At 38.8% G+C, this 20,313-nt stretch overlaps 1 long non-coding RNA gene across 5 annotated transcripts in view; it reads right to left on the bottom strand.

The window, feature by feature from the left end:
• Nucleotides 1-20,313, bottom strand: part of LOC110836663 (uncharacterized) — a 70,998-nt gene that overhangs the window by 40,282 nt on the left and 10,403 nt on the right. For 2 of the 5 annotated variants that reach the window (XR_015532912.1, XR_002545405.2), the window contains 2 exons: nucleotides 13,413-13,526; nucleotides 12,245-12,887 (listed from right to left, as the gene is read on the bottom strand). This is a non-coding gene — a long non-coding RNA (uncharacterized LOC110836663). The other 3 variants (XR_002545406.2, XR_015532937.1, XR_002545404.2) reach the window with 3 other exon arrangements.

Below are 20,313 nucleotides of genomic sequence, written 5' to 3' on the forward strand. Positions count from 1 at the left end.
GCGGTAATGAACATTCGGATAAGACGGAAGTAGAGAAATTTTACCGTCTAAATGGTGATTACCGTTTTTCACTCAAATTAGTTCTTTGTCGTATTCCTGGATTTCTGCTGCTATATTATGAGAATGTATACGTAATAATTCCAAGGTAACGACAATTTGACTTCTAGCTAAATAATTGAAAGATTCTTCACGTTTGGGATTTAAATATAATCTCAAAAGTTTGTTTCATCCTTGAGTCAGTTACATACAAAAGTTTAAACTACGCAAGCTTCTAATTTAGCGCCATAATAAATTTTTCTTTCGTAAATTCGTTTCTCTTTTATAAATATATGTTTGTTACGATTTATTTTCCATTTTAGAAAAAGCTTACACAATTTTTTGTACATCTCATAGAGATATTATTCCCACTTCGTTCGGTGGTCACGTAAACGCCATTTTATAATTAGTGGCAATATCAGTTAAAAATATAAAGCCACATTTTCCTAAAAATTCACACAACTGTTATAAAGTATATAAGGAAAAATACAAGCAATAAAACACGCATATCGAACACCATCGCGTACCGCTGCAGTTAGCGTCAGAAGCCAGGACTTTCCCCATAGTCTGAATTGTAAAATTATAAAAATACAACTTTTCGAAGGCAGATTCTGCTTCCGTCTTCAGGTAATAATTGGTTAAGACGACAGAGCCCCCTAGTTAAGCTAGTCTGAGTCCTGGTTTGAGACTAGCTCAATCAGATATCAGGGTCATGTGGGAGACTTTAAAAAAACGATTTGAAGAGACATAATCCATAGGAATGAAATAGATTTACGTTTATTTAATCAGACGACTTAACCACGGCTCACCGCAGACCAACAACGGCAGTCAGACCTGTCGACATAAAAGCTAAGAGCTCAATTTAATACACCAACTCCTGTGCAATCAACGCTCAGTGAGGTGTTACATAAAATATGGTCTTGTAAAGTATGTACTTTTATGCTCTGTTAAAAACCATAATCTCTTGGATTTGTATTATATGACTTAAATTGTTTTTGCCACTGATGATGATTTCATGAGGTCGAAACGCGATTGGCATTAGTGTCATTCGAAGTGTAAACAGTTTTGATTGTATGCATGTTTTATATTCCAATATACTACACGTTATGCAAGGTTTTAAATGTCTATACTCTGTTTATGTCCGTAGTACATCGCCGAATAAGTTTTCAACATAAGAAAGCACGCGCGGTCTGAGGAGTGGGCCATGTGCCGCTTAGTCGCTGGGACCGTGGGTTCGAATCCCACTCAAGCCATGGATGTTTGTCCGCGTTTTTCTGTGTTGTGCTGTCCTATGTGCAGGTAGAGGCCTTGCGACGGGCCGATCCCTCGTCCAAGAAGTCCTACCAAAAGTCTATAGATCAAGCCAACGAAAATTTGATACCCACAGTGCTCAGGCACTTGAAGAACGGGTCGATCCCAGTATCCCCAGTAAGGAAACTAGAGCAAACTGAATTATCAGGAGCTCTATAATTTGTGTCATTCATCTCGTATCGTCAGGGTTATATCTCGCATGCGTGCTATATGTTTCGCCCTTTAAACCTCACCCAAATAATATTTTGTAAAGAGCACAAATTCTGAAGCTTCTCGTTATGAAATTCTCTTCAGTGGCATGTTCCTGTCTTCTTCAATGCAATTATTTTCCACGCGTCTCATTTTACTTGTTCCCTGCGCCGCGTGGCGCTGCAGACGCCACGTCACAACCGCGTAAGAATAAGACAAGGCTGAAAAACTTTAAAACAAACCTTCTTTTATGACGATAATATTATCCAATTTATGCCAGTTTAACACGAATGCGTGAGGGCTTGTTTAACGTTTCCACTGCCCGTACCATTGCTATACCTAACCTATCACGATTAACGGAGATAAATTAATTAAATTTTAATTATTTGTTAACGACTAGAATATGAACAAACAATGTGTGAAAGCTGTAAATTATATTTTTTAATGCCTTGTAGTACTAAAATGTATGCGTTGGTAGGCCTGCTCACAAAGTAACAACTTTACACTATTTTTCTAGGGATGTCTTTTAAATGTTTTGGTATATGTAGAAGGTATATGAGTTATTTATCCCCTAATTCTAATTTTCTAATTCTCCGCTTTCAAAACGCTATCAAATCGAACGTATATTTAAAGAAATTAATGAATAACTTTGAAAAATCGGAAAATTTCGTCACTGGTTTAACCCAGGAGAATCAAGACTAATCGATTCCCTGCAAAGCATCAGTCGAAAACGAGATACCAGATTGGAAGAAAGAGTTTTACCAACTGACGTTCAGTCAAATGGAGACGGGGAAAAGAAAAAATATGGCAGGCACTTTGCCAATCTGAAGACAGTATCAACGTCAGGGCAAGGTTTGCATTTTACCGTTTGATTTATTATCCACACTTGAAGGTGAGTGGCTATAAGACAACTCGAGTATGCTTCATTTATGAATCAAATATTTTATTTTGTTTTCGAATCTTGTCAGTTTATGACCACGCTACTAAACTGAATACGACTGTGGATTTTACACAGAAAGAATGAGGCCCGGGGGGGGGGATTTTATGAAAGGCTAAATTTATAGCACGAAAGACCACAAATGGTTTTATACAGGGGCTTATTGCCTGGTCCCTACTTGCAGACACAGTCACAGAACTCCTGATGGATCGGTCCTATTTCTTTACAGCAATGAGCTTCAGTTTCGAAGTGTGTTCAAGTATCTTTGCTACAGCCTGTCACTAGAATTATTTTGAAATAGATGGATTCATCTTGGATCAGGGGTGAAGATGAATACTGTGACTTTCTGGGTTGATACGTCGATATCAAATTGAAGATCCTGTAGACGGAGGCAAGTAGGTTCCTTCAAAACGTTGGTAACCAACCACCTAGAAGACAACATGTCACAAGCCACAAGACCACAATCGATAGATGAATCTCGTTCATGTCCTCACGCCATTTTACTGCTATACATTTTAATAATATTCTAAACCTAACAAGTCTTGTCTTATATGAAGTTTACCAACAAATATTCTTTAAGTTTTTCTGATTGTCACCATGCGCAATGCATGACCTAAAAAACAAATATCTCTTTAATTTAAGCTTCTCGTTGTGTAATTTTCTCCAGTTTCCTGTGACTTCCTCCCGCCAAGGTCAAAACATCAAATTGAAGATATAAAGTGACCAAGATATATAATCATTCCATTCCTCGAAGTTAGGGTTTAAGAACGCAGTAACGGAACAAAATTGTCCCCAGTTTCATTTTATGTGGTATTATTGTACTAATTTCTTCCATTCTGAAAACAGTTCTCAAGTCGTTCTACAAAGTTTTAATCTAATTTTCCTAAACAGTCCTTCACGTTCTGTAATTTAATTTTGTGTGTTTCTGACAACCTGAATCTGACGCCATAGGAACATAACAAACGACTTAGCGTGTGTTTTCGAGTTCCCCTTTTACTAGCTTCGACCTACTTGTTTTTTTATTTGAAATAGATAAAAAGTCCTATTAAGAACTTTAGAAAGTACACTTAATAAAAAACAGTAGTTTCGCGTACATATTACGACTCCACTCATAGCACCGAAAAGGTCAGCTGCCGAAAGTAGCCTCAATCTTTGCGTCAGTTAACACAGAGTCTGCACATGAAATGTGTATCATTTTCCTTCTCACTACTCGAAAGGCAGAGGAATCAAAACTAAACGCATCTGAGTATCTTACATGATCAATTTTATAATTCGTGAAACTTGAGTTTCCAAATCTTCCCACGTGAAGCGCTACACTCACAGCTGTTAAAATGGCGTCTCAAGTGTAAAAAAAAACTAAATACGTGCAGTGGTTTAAGTGCAACGGAAATTTCTTACGCGTTTGGAGAAGAATCCCCCACAAAAATATCGATTTACAAGTGGCATAAACTGTTGGACCAGACTGGTTGTATTTATAAAGAAAAAGGCCCCTTTAGACGACCGATCACCGAAACTCAGACGCTGTTCGTCAGGCTTCCGTTCTAAGTCCAAACAAATGAAGTAAGACTGACAATTAAGCTTACCGTATTCACAAAATAGTACACAAAATTACGCGGAATGTTCGAAGTTCAAACGTACCAACTGTTGCAACATGTAATTTCTAAATACTATGATCGCCACACATTTCTCTCTAGTTTCCTTTCATCTGTAAATTGTCGATCACAAAAACGTATTTATTTAAACTATTTAGTTTTCATTCTCGCAACATTGTTCATCAGTTGATGAACAATGTTACAGTAATACCGTACACATATATTTTATATTCTGTGTATATTGATGGTTTCAATACGTCATTCAACGACGTTTAATCAACTGGAGCAACACAGAGTGGAATAAGACGCGAGATTGGTGTTGGTAAAATGTCAGGGGTTGAAAAGGAAGCGGCCGTCGCTTATTTCAGTTTATTCCGATTATTATGATGTTGCAAGCCGTAGTGATTTGTGCGATTGCTTAATATCCAACTCGTTTTTACCTCTTACACAATGGTCGCGTTAAAGAGGGCTGCAGCTTGTCGCTGTAACAGACAATTCAGTCGGCATAATTAACATGAGACACGTATGTTACGTGCTGCTTGGTAAGTGCAGGGACTATTATTTTTGCAACTGCGTCCGTCACTACAGCCCATCTCTTCCCGACCAATGATTTCCCGGGGATATTCCCCTGAAACCGGCCTCTGAAGCTGTCACTCGCCCACAAATAGCACCAACATTAAAAATGTGGTAACCCATATTCCCGAACCCCATACGTCTTTATGGCATAGGACTCGGTTAAACACACGGGAAAATAAGAGTCGTGCAACTTCCTCTTTGACCGAGAAGCAGCGGCCGAGCAGGCGGCCGGACATGCCCCAACTTGTCGCGTAAGTGCAGGGGAATCCTGCGGTAAAAGTAGTACAAACTCGGAGGCGATCTTTTACAGTAATAATTACCTTTGGAAAGCTTAATAAAAACTTACCACTGCCACAGTAACTGCAGGAAATGATGTCGTTCTGATCGAATTCACTCAGCGTGTCCGCGAAACACGTTATTGTTTCTTCTCTGGAGTTCTTCCACGGAAATTGCAAAAATTTCGTACCGGACGTTGTTTCTTAGCTTTTAACAGTGTAGGAAATTGTTTTAAACACTTTTATCTTTTTAAATTTCACCACAAATAAGTCACAAGGGAACACGTGGGCCGCATATCCCAGATTATTTCAAAGACACCTATAACTTGCGTCGTGCTTCGAAAATTACAGACGTCGTCTTAGCCGTAGCGGAATTCTGCTGGAAAAACCGCATAACCTCTGTCCTTTTGTTAGGTCATCAAGAAATTGGCCAAAAATGTTGTTCATGTACCTCGCAGCTTTGTCCGTGTGGTCGTAGTGATAGGACCAATCAACCTTCGTGCATCAATATTTTCGTCGCGAAAAAGAGGTTCTTGGATAAGTCTTAGATTTCTTGCATTCCACTATCAAATGGGAAAAAAACACTAAATGTGGTGCAATTTCTACTAAAGAAACCAAGTAAAAAAATGTATTCTCGCAACCGGGTGTTCCTTCAAACAATAAATTCCCGTTGTCTTACATGGTTGCAGTTTTAATAATTTTGTAGCCCTTGATGAAAATTTTATTGAAACACCTGTGACAATCGTTCGATAGATCGCCTTTGGTGAAGTTTCAATCAATCAATGGGCAATGTCTTCCGTCAGGAATGCTTTCTCTTGCCTTGCAAAGATCCTGTTGTTTTAAACTTGTTTACCACGTAGTGTATTTTCCTCTGCTTAGAAGTGGTTCCTCTAGAAACTTTCGCTGAAACATTCTGCAACCTTTTACGTCATATTCACAACAAACAGTTACACTAAGCACACAAGTTGTTCCGTAGCATACATCACTGAAGCCATGTTGAACAGCACTGAATGGTTAGGGCAGAGAAACACGATGATTCATGACGAAGTATGATACCGCCGACTGGCACTGGCGATGCACACAAGCGGTGGACCGCGACTGCTTGTTCAAATGGGAAGTGGTAGACCCTGCTAACTTCTAACGTAACTAGTCTGTGAACTGCTGCAAACACTGGAGATTACTCGTCTTTGGAAATGGTTCCCAGCGCTAGAATGCCACCTTTACGGAAATTGTAGTAACGAATGTGTCCAACAGTGTTGCCAGTTCATCAAATTAGTTTCAAAAAATGATGTTACTTCATGTGATTTGAGGTTATCACCGCGGTGAAAACACATCCCTGGGCTGGCCTGTGACGTCGGGCATACCCGTAGGTAGATACTAAACGTTTCGGAAAGACACACTATCTCCATCTTCAGGGCTGAATTTGAAAGCAACAGGGTTCTCAAAAACATTAGTGTCACTTTTGTTTACATATTATTCATTAGATAAATGCAATATTTGCTGTTCTTTACAGGCATGAGATTGCATACATCCATCTTATTTTAAATACAGCCATACAGCATTACCGCATTTATATTAGAAAGTCGCTTGGATCGAATCCTAGATAAACACGCTGGTAAATCTCCCTCAGGATAAGGTATAATGGCGGATTTCTATGATAAGATGGCTAAGGTTCCTGAAAAGGTTCATAACTAGATACAGCTTCATTATTCAATCAGAATACGTAGTGAGTCTGATAGTTAATTACTCATTTACCAACTTACACAATCGCTCAGTCAGCCAGCCGGTTAATTATCCACTCAGTTATCCAATTAGGCAATAAAGTCATTGATTTATCCTGTTAGTTGTCCTATCAGTTACCCCGTTAGATAGTTGGTACTCCATCCGTCAGTCAGCATTTTGTTTCCCGGTCAGTTCTCCGAAGATCAGGAACAGTCCTCCCCCATCCTTGAAATTCCTCTGGCGAGTCGCAGTGACGTAGACGAAGTCACTACTTCCCTGACACTCCACTTTTCGTTGGACTTCCGTTTTTATCTGAGGCTGATTTCCTGCGTTTCTCCAGTGTTTGAGAGATCATAATTCAGATGTTTCTGGTCACAGACCGAGCCCAGGTAACATAACTCACTCTGCTGTCTCTCCAGACTGCTTTATTACCACCACGTACGCCATCACTATTTCTTGCTTCACCTACTTCGAATTCAACCCGGTTTATTTTACATCTCCTTCGTCGTGCTCCACCGCTCCTTTGCACTGCCCTCTGTTTCATATGCGACGCGAGCTCTGGCGCATATATAACGAACTAAGCGAGGTATCGCACAGAACAAAAATAAATAAACGTTGATAGCCATCACTTTTTTATCCTGCATGCAATAAGAAGCAACCAGAAGTAGTGTGCTTCTGCTGAGTTCATATCAGCGTCTCGCGTGCCTTATTTGGCCATAACATTACATGTCACTAAACTGTGAGGTAAATAACACGAGATTTACAGATTCATGTAAAAGCGAACTAATGTGGTGTCATCATAAGACGAATGTTGAACGCTACTAACACCAAAGCCCACCAATTGGAACGAAACTTCGACAGTTCCATCCACCTACAAACATAATAGCCAAATTCCCCCAGCTCCATCTCAATGTTATCTTATTATCTCTTACACAGTCTTCCAAACACTCTCTCCCAAAGAAGTTCCCTTGCCAAAATTCTGTGTGTAATTCTTGTCTGTCCCATCCAAACCACATGTTCGTTGCATTCAAGACTTTAACAAATCAAATGCATTCTAATCTCTGTTTTCATATCGAAATTAACCACCGTCTACTTCTATTACTTATGCATATATTATATACAATATTTTAGAGTTTTAACTACAGACCAATAATCTCAACAAACAAATCTTACGACAGTTTATGTTTTGATGTTCCTTCAAGGCTGCCACCGTTACATAAAGGACACGTACATAATATTCACCACTTGTCTGTCGTCTTATAGCATTAGTGCGCACTGAAGAAGTCTTCTCCAAGGCGAAGACGACAGGCAGAAGGTAATAAGTAAGCTTTTGGAGTCCTGCAAGGCGTGCTGATGCAACAATACTTGAATTTACCGCACTGTTCAAAATTTATTTACGAAGTTGGCTAGAATGGAAGTTTGCTCGCACGTCCGCCAGGTGTCATTCGCCTCAGTTCACCTTGAAAACGGTCATATTCCATAAACAAGGCCCTTACAAAAGCGATGACCGATCGTGAGAACCTTGCTTCATCGGGTGCAATGCGTGATTCTGTCTCTTCGGAGAGAAATGTGCCTATGTGCGCATAATGCTAAGACGTTCTTAACCCATTTTTGCCCAAAATTGAAAAAGGTCCTTTTCAAAATGACTGATTCAACAGTAATCTTCACAAGATATTATTATGATGATTAAACGAAGGGGAATTGGATGGGCGTGGAATGTAGCACGCTTGGTGAGATGAAAACTTTGATTTTTCGGTTACAGAAAAAGCGAGAAATTTCTTGACTATGGGAACTTATGGAGAAGTTTGACAATTATATACAACAGCAGGTGAGCCTAAAATTGTAGTTTTGAACGCTATAACATTCGTGTTTTTAGATATCTGATGGGAAGACAGAAAATTCTGTTCTGCTTTTGACAATGAGCTTGAATTACGTTCTCTGATAAAATCTTAAATATTTTTAGATTCCTTATTAAACACAGGCCTCGTTACATTATGATAATCGTACTTATAGTGTTATCGTTATGTTCATGTATTTAATTTTGTTTATGTTTACTTCTACACGAACTTCTGTTTCTCATCCGTAGAAGAATTAATAATTCCTTATTATCTATGACAGTATTTCCTTTTCTTAACTCCTTATGAGATTTCGACATTTCTCTTCCAGTTACATTAGAAACATTTAACTCGTAAACGGTCAAACCACATTACGATTAAGTTATAAGTACAAACCAAAACAAGGAGAGAAAATAATAATCTGTAAATTCCACTTTACTTACGTAATTGAAAAAAAGCGAATTGTCAAATGCGAGGCGTGTAACTGCTTGTGATCATACTATAAGGCAGGGTGTCTTGTTCAGTATTGGCGAGAGACGAAGATGCAGTTTCACGTCAATAAGACGATTTCGCTTTCTTTGTTTGAATGCCAACCAGCGTCCACAATCCCACGGCGCACGTGTGTGAGATGGGAAAGGGCAGGAAATACTTTTATCTCCAGGATCCTACAAGGAACAAATGCTCAGCCAAATGACGTTTCTTTTGTTAAAACGTTGTTCTCAGGAAGCCAAATGAAGCGAACTCCATGAGCTGTTCTTCTGAAACAGATGTTATTTGGCAACGTTTGGACATTGACGAAGAAAATGTTTCTTATCCATTAACCACTGAAGACCTTTCTTCAGACCTACCATACTCCTTCATGGTTTTCAACACATCACCGAAGTGAAAACTTTACCACGAAGTCATGAAGAGTTGGAAAGGAATTCAAATCGCCACCCCTAATTCTTTTACCCCATTGCACCAGTATTGTCTTCAATATGGAATATGGATATTAAATAGCATTGTAAGAACATGTAGAATATTTAAATGAGTAAAAATATCTGCAATGAATGCTGATTTACGCAACAAATAATTCAATTACAGCTCGTTATTTGTAACGAGAGTCGTTCACAGACGCCATTTTAACAGTTCACTACAGCTCCGCCATCTGTTGGAATCATTTGAAACTCCGTACTCGAACGCGGGAAACATCAAAATTCAAGCATGTAAAGTACCCGGGAAAAATTCAGTAGAATAAAAATTTTCTTGGATATTATCCATCGTCTAGTAAATATAAAACGTAGTCCGGAGATAGGGATTAGCTCTATTTAGTGGGCCCAACTGTGTAGGAACCTGAAGACGGAGATAGAGTCCCATCTCCGAAACGTCGTTTTACGTTTTATATTTTACTAGACGATGGATAATATCCAAGAAAATTTTTATTAAATTGACTCTTCACCATCGTCAAGAAGTTTTAGATTTGATAAAAATTCAGTAGTTGGCCTTTTACAAAAATTACAATATTAACGGTTCCTGTATCGAATACTGTTGCTAATATAAAAAGTGTTTGGCATAAAATGTGTGTATTTTAATTCGCTTTCTCGACTTTCTTTCTGGAATATTTTTTGATCCGTCCAGAAATGTAGAAGTAATTCATTATTACATTTCTGATCTTCCTGTTAAGTACTAGTTGGAGTCATCTGATTTTCGAGAAACTGTTCGACAACTTCTCATCCAAGTCAGTTAAGCCGTTTTTGTGCTAAAACTAGGTCTCGAATGGACAGACATGACCTCGACAAAACGTTTTTTTCACTTTAAAAGAACGCCTAGAAAGAGTGAATCTACGTGAACGTGAAATTACTAAATGTATGTGAATCAACAATATTATATTTTGCTAAGGATGTCAATTAAAATAATAATCCGTGGTTCTCTTCTACTCCGGTCAAACAGCCGCAGTATGCAACTTACATTACAAACGAACTCGCCAGATAACAAGACAATCAACAATACCCAAAAAGACCAATTACAATTATTGAATTTGTTCAATTTACATTATATTAGAGTTAGCCTAACTGCAGATAGAGCCCTGGGGGAAATTTTTAGCAATCTATTTCCTACCGTGTACCCATTGAAATCATTCCGCGTGCCACTGGTGGTATGCGTTCCACACATTGGTAAACGTTGCTCTATAACAATATTCAGCAAAAAAGTATTCTGTACAGATATCTTGAACTCAAGAATTCTTCTCGACTCTCCTACATGAATTCCAACCTCAACTTCACACTAATCCAAGCTGACATAAACAATTCCCTGGCGACCGAGTCATTGTGGTATAACTCCAGAACCGACGGATATGCCTCCACAAAAATTTAGTTTATCTTTTGGATTATTACAACAAGCAGTTTTCCATGTGTTTATCAATGTTTCGGAGGAATATATCGCTTCCATCTTCAGAGCTATGTGATAAAATTGCACGAAGTTATTTATGGTACTCATATTTTTCTTAAAAATTAACAAAAAAGTGTGTTCATCTCGAATATCATGATCCAGAAGACCAAAAAGTTTTCGCAGCCGTTGAAACCTTAAATTTCAGAGACCTAGCGGTTCACCACAGAGACTGAAGCTTTGCAAGGTAGAAGCCTTTCGTAACTTCTTCCCATGATTCACCTACTCTCAATGAAAATTTCCTAGCTTTTCGCTTTTCAGTAAAAGTGAAAATCATGTACTGTAATAATTCTTCGGAAAAGCAACTCGTAATGTTCATCATCCACACGCCTAGAATTTCTGTAGATCCGCCATGCAGATTTACACTGATGTTCGGGATTATTATTGTATTATTATTTTACGCTCAGCAGCAGCCATTTGTTCATACAGTTTGTTAATTTCGTAATGGGATGATGTCAGAATTACGTGTTCCGAAGTTAACCAAGTGAAAAACGTTTTGTGAGAGATTAAAGCCTTGTTCCCGCAGGCAGTAAAACTGCTTGTAACTCACGTGACCTTTTTTTTGTTGCTAAGCGTTCTCGTGAAAATGACGTATTGCGTGACCCAGAAAACAGTTGAACTGTAAGTAATTTGCAGTCTTTGTAATAATTAAATATCGGATAAATAATGGAAATAAATTTTGTTTCCAGGAAATATTTCATAATTTTAACTGGTGTACCGAAGATAATATTCCGCATACATCCGGGCAGTAGGTGTAATATCATTTCTCTGACCGCTTTTCATTTTACGCCGTCCTATCCTAGGTACAGTCTGGCATAAACGCGAGCCACATGCGACATTCTGCCAGACTGACAAGCTAAAGAATAACTGCGAACAGTTCTTGTTTTGGCATTCCGTCCGTGACATGGCGTTATCAAAGACACTTCGCTGCCCTTTATTGCTTGAAAATTCGTATTCATAATACGAATTCCTGTCTTGGCATTTCACAGGAGCAAATATGCATAAAACATCGTGACAAAGTCTGTAGTTGAGGCAAAGCTGCCAGACCTACAAGGTAGAATCTTTTCTTTTTACAACTCTCGTCTGTACCTTCCTTCACAAGCTTCCATTTTGTTTTAGCTTAATTTTCTTTAAATTAATAATAAATAAAAATAAGGATTTTGTTGGCCCAGGACAGGGTCCGATGGAGGGCTTTAGTTAATTCGGTGATGAACCTTCGGATTCGGTAAGCCATCTAGTTGGTTAGTTAGTTAGTTAATAATAAGTAATCATGACTTTAAATAGGCCATTTATCTTTCTTTCAGTTACAAGGAACAGGAATGTGATATTATTATTTGGTTTCTGCCTTTCGAACGGGAAAATAAACAGTAAATTCTATAATATCTTAAATATGTCAAGTAATGCTAGTCATTTGGTTCAAGTATTCATGTCTGGATATGCGAAATGGCGTGTTTCGTCCAAAGACAAAAGCATTTCCTAAACAAGCTTCTGTTGTTGTCAAATGTTTCCATCACCACAACTCGATAACAGAAACGGATGGTGACAGTAACATGGATCATAACAATGTAACGCAGCAAAATACACGTAACTGAAGAAACCCATGTTGTGCAACGTCGAAGTGACGTTACAACAGCCACAGGATTTCCGCTTTGAGGTTGTGTTACTGCTCGTTCTTGCGCATGCGTAGAGCCGATACCACGACCTCGAATCGAGCGACATCACTCGAAAAATGGAACTAGTCGTCGCTTACGTGCTCACATCACTATGGCAACTCATTTACAAAACATGTTTTGTCTCTTTTTGTTGGTCGCTCGTTGTCTCTTTTGTCTGTCCGTACGCGTGCAATTCTCACTATTTCTTTCACGAATCATTGCTTAACTGGCCAGACATCACCTACTTGTGCAGGAACAGGAAATGACCCACAACCAAGACCTTTTTTCCAGTCAATCAATGGTCTAAGACTGCGCCGTCGGTTACACAATCTTCTAAGCTAGGATTTAACACATCGGCAATTCAGAAAAATACTAACGCAAGAAGACGGTATTTCCGCCCTACGAACTGTCTCTGCCGCGGAATATAAGCCTTTTAATAATAAGATTCTGTCCTTAATTCAAAGTAAATCTTGTTTCAAGATGGCTGTCTTCTGGATCGCTGCGCCGTGTAGTCTGGTAGAAGTTTACCGACGTTTCAACGGTCCTTGCTGCCTCCATCGTCATCATCATCACTCATCGCCCTGATGATGGAGGCAGGAAGAACCTGAGAATTTCAAATTCTGCTATTGTACCTCCTGTTTGAAAATGATCTAAAAATGTATTGTGATATTAATGTAATATTTCCAGTCTGATATTGATTCTGTACAAAATGTTTTGAAAATGGTATGATTCTTAATGCCGGTAAAAACACTATTATATCATTTAAACACGGGACTATGGACAAAATATTAATTTTAGTTACAAGCTGTGTAATAATCTTACTTTTATATTCCCAGTATGTCAAAGACTATTCAGTATATTACCTTCCTTTTTCCACTGCTGGTAGACTCTGAGTTTTGTATGCCACGTTTATGCGACCCAAATTGGAAAATGGATTGTTTGCCTGGAACTCCATTACATCTGCGGATTCGCTCAAGCTGGAAAGAGTTCAAATAAAATGTTCTAGCGTGTGTTCATACCAGATTCTTCGTGATCGTATGATGCAAAAATCATGAAGATATTATATTAGCTAGACTGAAACATTCAACATTTTTCCTGACAGAGATATCTTTATTCCCTATTTCTTATATTGCATTTAAAATCAATTTTTTTTCACATTTGATTCTGTTACTGTATGTAAGATAATTAGACACTGCTATACATTTGCGATAAAAAAAAATTCAAGGTCAGTCCCACAACTACATGCGTTTCTGCTACCACTGTCGTTTATGAAGATATTGATATTTTTAAAAAAATATATTTACGGATAGTTTATAACTTTAATCATAGTATTAATAATTAGGCTTCCTTTAAACATTCCTGTGTCCACATCCTGAAGGTCTGCGTTGATTTTTACAGCCTCTATCTTATTATCTAATGTTATATCTTGATATCTTAAGTGACTTGCTGCTTTTATTATATCATTTCATTCTCTGAATTGAACTAAATCGTCCAGATGCCGCGTCGTATAGTTTTAATAGCAAGAGATACTAATGTGTGATGGCCATCACCACAACCTGACCTCAACAGTCGCACTGTGTCGACAGATGAGCTCCCCCTGCTGAGCCACTTCCTGCACTACAGAAGAAACGTGTGAGGGAACTTCAAGAACAACAAAAGAAAGAAAGTGCAGTGTATCTAACGATAAGAGACGGAGGAACACAGCATAACGTGAACAAAGTTCCAACTTTAAATGCGATATCTCCATCCCTCGTTTTATTACTCTACGCCAAGTACATAATGAAATCTGGACCACCCTGACGTCAATTCTTCATCACACTGCTCTGGTGCAAGGCTAGTGGAAGCTGTTTCGCTTCCGGGCGTGTGCATCTTCACATACAAAAAATTAACTCTTAATAGGTAATTACAAATATATGTAATTTATAATTTAAAATAACTCTTAATATTCAAAGGTCAGAGAAGTGTTCATTGATACTCAGTGGTCTCTAATATCACATGTAAATTTTTAAAAAACCTAGAAGTTAATAATAACAAGGTAACAATTAGTGAGACTTAATTCAAGTGGATGGTCAGTGAACTGCAAAAAAATGGGGGCAACATGACATATTAAAACCTAGAAAAAATATGAGGAAAATCTTCATTCAGACCAGTCAAAAAGTTAATCACAGCAAAATTTATTTGTCTTTTAAATTCTTGCTTGTTATGTGTCACTTAATTCCGCAAATTATTTTATTAGTAAAACATAATCTGTGAGGGGAAAGTAAAAGGCTTTCTTAAACACTAAAACCCGTCTGTCATAGGTGGAAAACAATCTTACACCGTAACTTATAGGTATCGTAAATATCCCATTATTCCTTACGAAACATCAACACTTGTCTGACTCACGTTCATTTAAAAAATCGATTAGTGTCCAAATACAGTAAAGATTTTTCAACGAATGTCGTCCAAAAGTCTATTTTTTTCAAGATGGACTCCATTTTTCATCAAATGACGTATAAGGTTAGGTTAGGTTTTTGTAATAGCGAAATGTTTTAAAATTAGTCAGTCCGCCATTAGACAGTATTTTTTTCTTTTCTGAAAAAAAGGTTGATAAACACGCCGGTAACAAATTCAAAATTCACGCTTGGAGAAACCGTAACACGTGACTCTAGAGAACCTCCCTTTTCCAACTTGTGTAACCTTACCAGTAGATGGAGTATCTGTGTTCTCGCCATGCAGTTTAGTTTAATTCCTTCTGTTTAATATTTTTTTTAAAAAATTATAGGTTTGCCTCTGTGAAAGAACTAAATAATTTATATAATGTACAAAACAATCATGAGAATAAAAATTTATTATGTAGAATTTCAGGTTTTCACGGCGGTGAGTCCGAAGATGGCCGTCTTTTAAAATGCACGATGCTAAACAACGTATCTGTTCAGTCGTAGTTCAAGTTGGAACATTTTGTATGGTGCTGTACAAACTAGAATTGCATATACGTGCAAGACATTCAGGGGCGCTGAAAGACACTTGGTTGAAAAAATAAAAGATGAACAGAGCGAAAGAAGACATTCCTTTCCGGAGATAATAAACCATTGCCACAAGTTGCTGCAAGAAGTGGTGTTTCGAGTAAAAATCTCTTCTTGTATAAGACGACATCTAGCAGAGAAAAAAATAAGCTCCACGTACACAGTTAATTCATTGCAATCGACCTGCCATCTCGCGGTATGAGTGGTTATTTCTCACAAACAAATAAACGTCGGGTCCTGATGCAAATCATGGAGTTGTGTGGGTTGGTTTCACTCGAGCGCCTCTAGTGGAAGACTTTGTTAGCCCAAGGAGACTTCTGGGAGTAATTTAGTACTGAAGTGGTGAGTCAGTGTAGCGGCACACAGACGACATGGAATAATGCAGAGAGCTAGCGAAACAAAAGTAGGAATACACATAAACCGAAAATGAAGAAATAAAATAGAACGTAGAGGCCTTAATTTTTCATATGGGACGCCACGTGGAGGGAAATGTGTGGTCGATCGGGAAGAACTTTGTGCAGCAGAATGCAACAAGCATTCAGATGTACTGAAGTCAAGATACAAAGTTTAAAAGCAACGCACAGCTTCTGACTTACGTCGTACCACCAGTCAATGGACTCCATAGATGCGGATCGGTCTATGTTTCGAGAATTGTAAATAATGCTCTGGGAAAACTTGTTGGAAATTAGCCCAAATGTTGTTCCCCTGAGGACTAAACTGAATAAACCAAATTGTTTGTTACTCATAAATAGTTTATCAGCTGCCTGGAGTCTTGTTCTGATGTAGTAACCGCTAGCAATGCTAAAGTTATTGTCCCTGGGGAGTCCGCCATGTTTTATATGCAAACATACAATTGAATAACGAACTACGCATCTAATAACTGATGTTGCGCCATTTTAACTGTATTATTGTAATGCAATACGCTTAACTACGTTATGAAGAAGCAACATTTTTCATGTGTATGAGCGATATTACAGTATTAAAGGATTTTATAATGTATGTATTAGTGAATGAGTCGTCAGAATTATGTTCAAGCCGTCTTTTGCGTCTTCGGTGACCATTAAAGAGGAGGTTTGGTGGGAACTAGAATAATTCCGTAGAGTCGGTGTAGTGACTGCCTACGAGCTGGATGACCGGGAATCGATACCCAGCAGAGCAGGCACTTTTCCCCCCGAAACCTAACCTCTACGGTCCTTCAGCCTCTTAACCAGTGGGTATTGTACTGGAGACAAATGAAGTTACTAAGACGTAGAACAGACGACTTAACCTCCATCTGGTGCCCTAGTTTATATTGTGTCTGCAATTCAACGGCGTAGTTCTTGGGTAAGAGAAATATTCTGCCCTGTCACCGGGCGAAGATACTTTTGTCATATTTTGCGTAAGCAACTTTACGGAAATAAAGTCCCTATGTTCAACGAGATCTTTCGCATGGCGTTCCTAGTTATTATTTTTAGTATGTTTAACAATTACACACCAACCTTCACGAAGTCAAAGACATTTATATTTGTGAATAATATAAACTGTCTTTCAACGAAGATACTCCCATATAAGAGAATCTATTAAAGGCAGCCACGATTGAAAAAAGGACAAAACTGTGTCCTTTCTGCTAATTTCTTATGGTGGACTGAATACATGTTTCTGGTGTATAACATTCCTCAAGTATGATATATTAGGCGTAATCTAATCATGTAGTGTAAGACTGATGACGGAGGCAGTATGACCTCTGAAACGTTGGTAAACATCGACCAGAATACACAGCGCAACAACCCAGAAGACAGAAATCTTCATACTCATCGCCCTGATGATGGAGGCAGTATGACCTCTGAAACGTTGGTTAACATCGACCAGACTACATGGCGCAACAACCCAGAAGACAGAAATCTTCATACTCATCGCCCTGATGATGGAGGCAGTATGACCTCTGAAACGTTGGTTAACATCGACCAGACTACACAGCGCAACAACCTAGAAGACGGATATCTTCATAATCATGTAGTGTTTATGTAGGTGAATCAAAAATAAGAGGAGACAACTGGCCAGCTGAGCGACTATAATCTTTTCAAAAAAGGGCTGAATTCTCACCGTTTGAACAGCAACGGGCTACACTGCAGTCAACTCAGCTTGGGGGTCGGTGATGAAACTTTTCACGCAGAAACTGAAGATGGGGTCAGGGCGCAGCAGCAAGATGACCTCTGAAGATAACACGTAGCTCACTGGGGCAAGCTCGGAATACCAAGCGTTCGACAGGCCCTCGTCAACATGGGTATCGATCCCACACATCGTGTTCCGCTGCTCTTTTGGGCATGTAGTGCTGGTGTTTCCAGGAGTCAGAAGGGGATTTCACGTCCTCAAGGGGGGGACTTACCTGCGTTGCTTGGTTACAGAGCTTATTATAAGTCATAGACAGCTTTATAAATGTTTCAGTCAGTTATGTGACAAAATACAAGTTGCACTCAAAGTCAGAAATGTTTCAGTAGCACATTTTTTTTAAATATATCGTTCATGTTTTCAATTAAAGTAAATTATAAATTAGTTACAAATACTCACATGCGCACTCAAGTAACATAATGTCTGGAAATATAATTTAAAATTCTAGTCACGTCAGTGAGGATTTTTTGTGGTTATTCTTTGGGTTAGATACCAAAGAAATGTTTTTTGGACAGTTGAATCTACTGACTGCCCATATCAGTTACTCAGCATCTTACTTAGCAAATCAGTTAATTAATTAGTTAGTTGGTCGGATAACCAACAAATCAAATTCCCCACGACATATGTTACAACAGTGAAGCACACCGTAACATCACATTCATTGCCAGAGATACAACTGCTTGAATAGAATACATCCCAACGCCAATTTTCTGCTGAAATACTTGCGAAGCGGGAAAGATTATGGTTAGACAACGATTATCCTAATACGAATAATGAGGTTAACGCAAGGCATCTGCCTAAACAGAGCGATGGCCCTGATGATGGAGGCAGCATGGACCTCTGAAACTTTGGTGGACATCTACTACACGGCGCAATAACCTAGAAGACAGCACTCTGCTAACAATGAATGTTACTTCGTTTGTGTATTGCTTTGATATTTGGACAGTCAACGCCAAGCTGAGCGAACATATCAAGGCACATGTACAGTGAGTTAATTCCACTTTAATCTCCCCTTATTTTAAGGGTAGCAAAGTCTTATATCGTATTTGAATTCCAGTGTCTCAGCCAATCCGTGTTGAACCGAAATCTCATCTGGTCCATTAGTTTATCCTTCCGTTATTGTCCACTACGAGTATTAGTACGTAAAACTGTCTTAAGCTCTACTAAGTTTATACTGTAATATAAAGTCACAACAGTGTTGCCAACAAAGTAACCAAAATGTCACAGCTCTTAGGGCGCAGCGGAGAACTTTTGTGGCAACTAAATAAATTGGCGACTGGTTCCACTTTATTTCACAGACTACAATTAAAAATTAATCACATTTTACGTTTTAATTTCCAAATTATTTTGTTTCTCATTGACGTCACTTACTTCCGGTTTCATTTAGCCATTGAATTCTATTGTTTGTCGCTCAAATACGCTGATACCGTAATCAGGTGGAAACTAAACTATCAAGTGTCATTGATTCAAGTAGTTCCATCAGGAGACAGTAAGTTCCTCTGAAACGTCGGTTGGTATCTACCACACTACAAGGCGAAACAGCTTTTAAGGCAGTCATCTCCGTGCCAAGCCGGTTTGAAAATCAACATATATGGAGGGAAATTCAAGACATAGTGTGGGTTCTACATAAGAAAGACATGTAAATATTTAAAATCTTTCCATTGACAGTTAAATTTTATCACAAACGATCGTAGGTGGGATTACATCAGTTTCGTAAAGGTCACAAATTCTCCGAAGAATTAAACATGTCCAAACATTAGTTGCAATCACTCTGCCTTGCGAGTTTGTAACGCATACCAGTGTAACGTTCGCATTAAGCGACTGGACGAAGTCACTGAAATATGCCTTCGACTGGTTCGGGATAATTACTGATTGTTCTTCCAACAGCAAACGCATTTCTCTGCATCCTGAATGTGGTAAGTCCTTGAAGCGTCACACATCTTTCGCCTTAGATAGACCAAGAGCTTTATTACCTCAACAGATTCTCTCATGCACCTGTCCAGCGAAAGAGGCTTCACTGTGTCAGAACGCACTACATTTCCATTAATACCAAGCACGTCGCTACCTATATTTTTCAGTTAGTTCCTCTTTCCTGCGACGTTATGGGCTTGGGGATTTTGAATTCTCTGAAAATGACGACGAGTACATTTAAATACGAACGGGCCCGTGCAAACTCTAATCCCTGCCACCAGAGACGCTGTTGCCAGGATCTAATTAATTCAGTGCGTAGTGGCGAGGGGGAGCATATGAGCAACGTAGCCCACGCAGAAACAAATAATGCGTGCTAGAATTATGGGAAAAGCTAGATCAGTTTATATGACGCGGTGGGTAATCTCGAGGTTGAAAAAGGGCTGATTCCGCTTGAACATTAGGTGGAGTACCGCAGGCGACCTAACGTAAATCTGAAAGGTTAAAGGGTACGTCTGTATGACTGTGAAACTTGGTCTTTCACTCGAAGGGATGGGGAGACAGGTGCTCACAAGATCCCGCCACCGGTCCCTATCACAAGCCACATGAATTCAGTTTACATTCTCACACGGACAGGTTATACACAAAAGAATGGTGCTGTTTCAAAAGTTTAACTTTTGAAACCGCACCATTCTTTTGTGTA

This window comes from Zootermopsis nevadensis, unplaced genomic scaffold (genome assembly GCF_977971745.1).
Source record: "Zootermopsis nevadensis isolate Lab colony 2312 unplaced genomic scaffold, Znev_1.0 Znev_ptg000003l, whole genome shotgun sequence".
Taxonomy (NCBI): Eukaryota; Metazoa; Arthropoda; class Insecta; order Blattodea; family Termopsidae; genus Zootermopsis; species Zootermopsis nevadensis.